A 7,766-nucleotide genomic window follows, 5' to 3' on the forward strand; every position below is an offset into this window, starting at 1 on the left:
TGATAATCAGTCATTTTTTATTCCCAAATTATTGTTTCCATAACAAATAATTATAGAATTTGTAAAGACATGATCATAATTAACAACAAAAAAACCCATTAGTTTTCTTACTTTTAATAAAAATGTATGCAAGATATATCCCATGGACTTCAAATGTCCCTCAATTATATATTGACCCATATATGGTTGGGATAAGAGTCTCTCTGTGTCTTTTATGGCTGTGGTCTGTGACGAGAGAAGGAGGGTGTTTGTGTTTCCTGTGTGCTTCTCTACAAACACTTCAGTTTCGGTGTGTTCCTCTTCCATACTGGTCCTCATCAGCCTGGTATCAGAATGAGTCCAGATTCTGGGATCATCACTACGGTGGTGCTGCATTTCCTTTATGTTGTGGTTTAAACTGTTGAATTCATTCTTGCGTAGAAAGTTCTGTGTGTTAGGTAGGGAGGCCAGAAGATTCTGGTCGATGTAGGAGACACGCTGTTGTCTCCAAGAGAGCTGTGAGTGGTCCTTTAGGAGTAAACATCCCATCAGCAGATCATTTGGATGTGAGTTTTGGGTTAGTCGTCTTCTGAAATGGTTTCTTACCAAATTTACAACTGAGGGAAGAAGTCTCTGGACTATCTATACACCCACGCATCAGTGGTTTCAAATGCACTTTAAGACAAGACACTATAGTAAAAACATTTGTTATTTTTATTGGAGGGGTCAAGTCAAAAAATTTGACCTCCGTCCATCCTCCCTTCATTTATCTAGTGCGTGCAACAGAATGTGGGTGAAACATGCTTGTTAAATGTTAGGTGATGCAGGCTGGAGCCCACAGTGATTCATTCTAAAGGAGGAGCGTCTGGAGCACTGAGATTTGTCGTACTACAGGTTATCAAAAAACTGTCAGATCTCTTTTTGATGCAATAACAACCATCCAAAGCAGTGAATTGTAAATATTTGGTACATTTTAAAACTGTACAGTATCAGTTTTTCTACATAGATAGATAGATAGATAGATAGATAGATAGATAGATAGATAGATAGATAGATAGATAGATAGATAGATAGATAGATACATAGATAGATAGATAGATAGATAGATAGATAGATACATAGATAGATAGATAGATAGATAGATAGATAGATAGATAGATAGATAGATAGATACTGTATTAATCCTGAGGGAAATTCAAGTGTTCAGCAGCTTACATACAACAACATAAATAAAAAGACAGGAGATGCAGGTTAGTAACATTAACATTAAAGGTTATTATATACGCTGAGAAAAACTTGCTGTACAATTAAATTAAAAGCACTTCTAATTGTAAAATCTATAGAACACCAAATGTAATTAAAATTCAGTCAACAATATTTACACATTTCAAGGCACAGTGGTTCCATTCCAGCTATGAGGGCCATCCAGAGCTCCAACCTGGACATCATGAGCACCTGTCTGAAGGAGCTAAAGTGCTACAACCCCATCTTAGAGGCTGAGGACCTCTCACTGGAGAACACGCTAGGAAATGCTTTTGAAAAGGTCTAATAGTGTGGTACCTCCAAAGTTGAACTAGTGAATGGACATGCCAGATTTATATGAATACAGATGGTTTTCTGCAGTATTTAAAGAAAAAAATTGTCTTACAACAACACAACTATTGCTGTAATACTTTGATGATAACCTATAAAGGAGGTGAATGTTCTTTCTTTAAGGTCATGTTTGTTTCACTCCTATCCAGACTATCCGTCACTACCTGGTGCTGAGGGTCCTCCTGCTCTACCTCACCCAGTACGACTGTGTCACCTTCCTCAGTTTGCTCGAGTCGCTGTGCTCCAGCCAGAAGAACTTCAACTCCAATTCAGGTAAACTAGATGTACTGAGCTGCTCTCAGTGCCTGATCGAGGGAAAATTCCTGCTTCATTTTTGTAATTTATTTGTTGTTTCTCTGTTTTATTGCTTGTGCCTCTTGTGACTTTCAGGTTGGCTGTTCCTGGACTCCAGTACCTCCATGTTTGTGAACGGTAGGAGCAGAATGTACCACATTCCTGACAGCAAAAAGAAACTCAAAGTTGGAGCAGAAGCTAAGAAAGAGAAGCCAACTTCTGCCTCAGGTAACTGACCAATGAGCACACCTTTGACAGTGTCTTCTTTGAAGTAGATATCCAAATGATTAAATACTTGTGTGTGTATTTGTGTTTAAACAACTAAAGACTCAGTCTGTGTGTGGATTTCAGAGGTGAAGCAGGAGCTGGTGCTGGAGAAGAACCCAAAGTGAGAGGCTCTGAAGTGCTGGAGGAGATCGAGAGGGAGAAAAAGAGTTCTCAACATGAACCAAGTTAGAGCTCAGTGCTGTTAAGCTGCTCTAACAGTCTGTCGTGTCAACAGTGCATTTAAACCTATGAATTTAGTATGTTACATGTACAACTAGAACACTAAGCACGGCTGACATTTCACAAAGCTGAAGCTGTCCTCAGGGTGGTCTGATTTGTCCTGGTTCACTGCTTTGTGCTACTGCTGTGTAGATGTACAGTATTTGACAGTCCACCTGTACCCAGCGAGGCAAAGTAGTCCCTAAAGATTTGGATCAAATCCAGAATATAGACTAGGTCTTTCTCACTGTAGACTTTTAGGCTGGTCATAGCAGAAAAATCCCTGGTGTGTGCCTAAATGTTAGGATTCAACCTGAACTCCACTTAGATGCACTCATTCAAGGCTTTAAGATGTGTTTAAATCACCTTATACTTCCCTGGAAAGAGGACAGCACAGTCTATCCACAGAGCTTGTCTGTAATAAAATATGAAATGTTCCCCCTGGTGTTCAAAGCAAGGCAATGCATTTGTTTTACGGACGATAGTAGGAGTAGTTTTCCTGTAGAGGTGTACTCACTTTTGTTGCGAGCAGTTTAGACATTAATTGCTGTGTGTTGAGTTATGTTGAGGGGACAGTCAATTTACACTGTTACAAGCTGTACACTGACTACTTTACATTGTATCAAAGTGTCATTTCTTCAGTGTTGTCCCATGAAAAGATATAATTAAATACTTGCAGAAATGTGAGATACTGTATATGGTTTTGATTCATTATTTATAACCCTGGTGTGCATACATGCTGTCTAACCACCTAACATGTCACCCTCAGGTCAGGTTCTGATTTGTGTCAGTGATGACGGGAACCTGTGCTCAGCTGCAGCAGTACATCAGACACGACTCTGATTGGCTGCTCAACTGTCGTACACAAGAACAATCGGCAAAGTTGCTGCCTTGGAACTGGACTTAAAAAAAAGGGAAAAGGACGAGTCAAAAAAGCGTCCAAGGGAAAGGAGCCTGCACAGAAAAAAATACACAAAGACCACAAAGAGCAAACTGACCCAGATGGTTGGGAAACAGGAGACAGGTGAAGCAGCAGTGATGGGCAGCAGCAGAGACAAGGAAGAACTGATGGAGGAAGATGAAGGAGAAGAAGAGCAGCTTAGATTTGCCATAAGATGACTATTATGGTGTCCTAAAGGAACCGCTGACTGTGATCCAACCACTGAAAGGCTGTTCGCCCATGTTTTCCATGTATAATTTTGCAGGGTCTTAGCCTCAATTTTTCAGTTAGTCAAGCAATTTGGTATAATATATAATAGTACAGGGTCTTAATGAAGGTCGTGTAGTAGAATGAAGACTGAAATAACAACTTGTCTTTGTACAGTTTTTGTCATCAAAATATATATTATTTTCATGTGCAGAATGAATTTAATATTGCAAATGTTTGTATTGTATTTTGGAAAGTACTCTGCAAATGTGTTTAGTTTTATTATTTTTACTTGGAAACATTTTTACATAGTGGAATAAAAAAAATGTCTACAACTTTTAAAATTTATAATAAATGTTTTTTTCAAAGTAAAGCTTTCCAGAACAACACAGCTGTTTAATTCATGTTTCTATATAAAGCATTGATTCAGAATATAAATGACCTCAGGGCACTTCCTATAGTGTGGTCGCTCAGCAAACCAACAAATCCAGTGATTCTCTCTGAAGAGTAGGAAAACTCCAGCAGAACCAGGTTCAGGGAGGGTGGCATTTGCCTCGCCTGGTTATGGTGAGGATAAAGAAGAGAGAGGAAGGGATAGCAGACAGACAGACAATAAATGCAACACGAGAACAATCAACACTCAAGAGTTTGGTATAATATGTATATGTAATATGTGTCATAGAAACACATTCAGACAGTAAAAAAGCATCTGCTTTTATATGTAAATAATAATAAACTTTATTTCTAGTGTACATTTAAAAACAAGGGTTTACAAAGTGCTTTGACAGACAAATCACAGCAGAATATCCCGAAGTCAACATAACAACAATGGAGATGAAGGTAAAACAAAAAGACCATAGATGGAAAGATTAAAACATAATTTCTCAGCATTAACAATTACGAGAAATAACATTAAATTAAGCAATAAATCCTCAAATTAAGTCAAGCTACAGTTATATATATGTGATGTCTTCTCTTTCTAAAATGACTCTCAGGAGCTGGTCAGGCTTGTGGCAACAGCAGGTTTATTCCACATCTGCAGTCATAACAAAGGATAATGGAATTCACTGAATCGTCAGCTTGTGGGCATCAGCACGTGCTCTGTCCTCTTCATAAACCCTCTGTTGCGCTGAGGATTACCCATAATCCTTTGCTACGACTATACATGCAGGGAAACCCTTCTGACAGCAGGCGGCGTAGTTGTCCCATTTAGCCGGATTTAACCTGAACTTTTTAAACAATGATATATATATATATATATATATATATATATAAAATACAGCTGTTGTATGAAAACTGCTGTATGCGTTCTCATGTACTTCCTGCATAAAGAATTGATAAGAGTAAGAAGTTTTTTTTTGTCCCACATTGATCTACTAAACAAACAAAACTTCTTTCCCAAATCACTTTTGTATTTTACTAGATTAATCATATGAACTGACTGACATTTAAAGAGAAGGCGATATTGTTGACATTAATGGTGTTTCTGTTCTTTCACTGTCAACCATCTTTTATCTCATTTTCTTAGACTTGTGCTTTTCCTACTGTGACATGCCACGATGCCTACTGTGAAAACGGCCTGTTAGGCTTTGTGTGAAACACGATTGCTCTTACACTACTCTGCAAATTCACGTGAAGTTCTTTAGCAAAGTCAAGACTGATATGGGGACTGCACAGTGGATTGGTGGTTAGCACTTTGACCTTGCAGCTAGAAGATCGCATGGAGTTTGCATGTTCTCCCTGTGCATGAGTGAGTTTTCTCCAGGTACTCCAGCTTCCTCTCACAGTCCAAAAACATATTCAGGTTAACTGGTAACTCTAAATTGTCCATAGGTGTCAATGTGAGTGTGATTGATTGTCTCTATGTGTAGCCCTGTGATAGACTGGTGACCTGTCCAGGGTGTCCCCTGCCTACACCCCAAGTCAGCTGGGATAGACTCCAGCCCCCCGCGATCCTAATGAGGATTAAGCTGTGTATAGATAATGGATGGATGGATTGAAGACTGATATCAGTCTGTCATCTGCTTGTTCATTCTTTGTATTAATGACACTGGGTCTGCAGTGTTCGCAGTTGAACAGCAGATGGGGCTATTGATTTAGGTAAAACAAGAAAATCTGGTTTTGTGGCTGCATTTATCATGATGATCGTATTTCAGTATACACATTAATGTGCTGTGTCCTTTGGTTCGGCATGAAAAAAATGCTACCTTTAATAAAGAACAAATGTTTCCGTTTTCTGTATCTGCGACATTCGGTATTTTCAGAGCCAAAAGACTAGAATAATGTCACATTGGATAAACCAGCTGATACTTTGTTTCTCTGTTATCTGTATTTTTGTAAAAGTTCTCCCCTTGATTAGTGATGTGCAACATTTTGAACATCAATCTCAGGTATCTCCATCGGTGGATGTTGCGTTAACATTGGTGTGCAGCTCACGACTCTTTCACCCTCGGCTGCCTGGCCCCACATCTGACGAGTGTGTCCATGTGTTAATGACTTCACCTTGTGTTAAATACTTCTACTGAGGCAATTAGAGACACATGGAAGGCATTTGCTCTGAGCGCTGGCCACTGCTGCAGCTCTGTTTGAATGAATAATGAAGAGGAATACAGTCACAGTAAAAGTGGAAACACATGACAAGGGTGTTGAAGTCAGCCACAATGTAAAGTGATTTCAAAAAAAAAAAAAAGAATGAATCAAGCGGGTGCAGCTGTCCTCTTCAGACTCCGACACATCTAGTCTACCAGAGAAGAGCTGCACATCTTCCTGCTGCTGCTGCAGGAGCTCCACCATAACTAATATTGTTAAAGGTGATGAGTCTGAGCTGCAGCAACATGCCATGTTCCACCTCATTAAACATGTTTACTTTATTACTTTATGCTGACAGGAACAGTTTGACTTATTGGTCAGGTTCAGGTGAGAGTTCCAGAGGATAGACAGGACTGTCATGTATATCTTAGCTTAGCATAAAGACTGGAAACTGGGAGAAACAGTTGTCATGGTGTTGTCCAAATATCTCTCTAGAGTCTTAATCTAAATCTTAAGTTCATTTTTGTTGGTACAGATTAAAGATGGAGTCTATGATTCCGAAGAAAGATTGTTGATATTTAGCCAGTTAGCATATTTAGATTGATGTCTAATCTGTCTGGATGTAGACTGCGGGTATACACTACTGTTCAGAAGTTTGGGGTCACTTAGAAATGTCCTTCTGTTTGAAAGAAAAGCTATTTTTTTCAATGAAGATAACATTAAATGAATCAGAAAATATGATAAATGACTATTCTAGCTGGAAACGGCTGATTTTAATGGAATATTCACATAGGGGTACAGAGGAACATTTCCAGCTACCATCACTCCTGTGTTCTAATGCTACATTGCATTAGCTAATCATGTTGAAAGGCTAATTGATGATTAGAAAACCCTTGTGCAATTATGTTACCACGTGAATAAAAGTGTGAGTTTTCATGGAAAGCATGAAATTGCCTGGGTGACCCCAAACTTTTGAACAGTAGTGTATGCCATTTTGTATCATTCTGAAAATCAACCTTGTAACTGGAAACAATCTCAAAGCAAAGTGATCCTTAAAGTGTTAAGTTTGCAGGACTGAATTACCCAGTACTATATATTTTCAGATGTTGGTATTGGTAGATAGTTCTTTAGGTGTGGCAATGAGATAATAATGAGAGTACTGAGGTACAGGATCTGTGTCAAACCTCCTCAACTGTATTGCAGATATCAGTACATTTAAGATTTCCCTTTTCAAACTCATGTCATTCATGTTAATTTTAGTCAAACTCTGTGACTACGCTCTTGATCTTGTCAAGCTCCTCAATGGTTTTCTCACACTGCTTGGCTGACTGTGTGGAAATGACCTTGACTTGTTCATCCTCTGTCAGTTCACCCATTTGTTTAAGAAGCCGCTGAAATTCTTCAATTTCTGATGCAGCTGCTCTAGCTTGTTCTCCAGCTGATATCCTAAATAAGGGGGACCTTTTCTCCAGCTCATCCGACTCTCTGTATATTTCCACCAGGAAATCCTTTTGCAGCTGAGTAATGTCTGCAAATTCATGACCCAACTCTTCCACATTTTTTAGCATATCCCTCTCTGTCATGGACTTCTTTAGGTTTGCTTTTGAGGCGGCTGCATCTCCAAAAATGGCTGCAGTGAGACCTCCTATGATGGCGACAGCTCCAGCTTCTAGTGTTGCCTTTTTTTCTCCCACTTCAAATGCTGTTAGTAATCCCACTCCACATCCAAGTACCTGTA

Source organism: Amphiprion ocellaris, chromosome 18 (genome assembly GCF_022539595.1).
Source record: "Amphiprion ocellaris isolate individual 3 ecotype Okinawa chromosome 18, ASM2253959v1, whole genome shotgun sequence".
In the NCBI taxonomy this organism is placed as follows: Eukaryota; Metazoa; Chordata; class Actinopteri; family Pomacentridae; genus Amphiprion; species Amphiprion ocellaris.